General features: G+C 39.4%; 1 pseudogene; it reads left to right on the plus strand.

Moving 5' to 3' along the window:
• The first annotated feature begins 367 nt into the window (after positions 1–367).
• The window catches only part of LOC119587234, a 5,346-nt pseudogene continuing 4,659 nt past the window's right edge, over positions 368–1,054 (plus strand).

Genomic DNA, 1,054 nt, shown 5'->3' on the forward strand with positions numbered 1-1,054 from the left:
CACATAAAAAATATGGCACATTAATAACTACCCCCCCACACACACACACGTGTATTGATCTTATCATAGGATGGTAAATAAACTGTATATAAAACGGTATGTATATTAGCATACATTTTCGCTCACGACAAAAGAGAGAAAAAATTAGGAATTTATATGTACACGAAACAATGGTTATCAACAATAATTTGTGAATGCAGTACTCCTGTTTGCAAAAAAGAATTCCATATTATAGATGTGACTTTAGTTATTATACGTAAGAAGCTGTAAATAATCATGACATTTATCTATTGCATGTGAGTTTATTGAATTCAACCAACAAACAAAAGCATAGTCTTGAAATCGGTTTCTTTCATGTTTCTTTAGTATGTGTGTTCGTAGCAGAACATACAGACTAAGCCCAGCTTTGAGTCAACTGTGGTGGGCTGTCCTGACGCTAACTCAGGATTTTGTGATTGCAAACCTTTTACCACTGACCTATGCCACTTCCGGCAACTGGACTTCTAAATGGCGACTCTATAAATGTGTCTTTGCTTTGGGAATTGACCTCCAGAGCGCCTTGATTGTAGCTTCCCAAGGTGGCGGCCAAGTAAATGGAGGAGGCGACGGAGGTGTCGGCGGTGGATTCGGAGTCGCTGGAGGTTCAGTTGGGAGGTTTTGGAGGTGGTGCAGGAGGTTTCGGAGGCGGCGCTGGAAGGTTCAGGGGACGGTTTCCCAGGCAGTGGAGGATTCGGAGGCAGTGGAGGTGGGTTCATCGAAAGCTTTGGTCCAGTGTCATCTCCTAGTCTTTATATAACACCATAATGATTTTCCCCCTTCATGTAATTCATTTTAATTCCTCTTTAATCCTAGTGTGCATATATGACAAGTGTATCTATAGCATTGCAAAACAAACCACATGTTTATATTCTTTCAATTGAATGTTACTAATTGAAATACGTTCTTCAAATGTATGTGCATAATGTTTTGTGTATACAGTTCTACGGCATTTCTGTACAAATGACAATGACAATAAAGTCTTTTTAAACTATCCTTGAAGGTAGTTGTAAAACTG

Source organism: Penaeus monodon, chromosome 22 (assembly GCF_015228065.2).
Source record: "Penaeus monodon isolate SGIC_2016 chromosome 22, NSTDA_Pmon_1, whole genome shotgun sequence".
Taxonomy (NCBI): Eukaryota; Metazoa; Arthropoda; class Malacostraca; order Decapoda; family Penaeidae; genus Penaeus; species Penaeus monodon.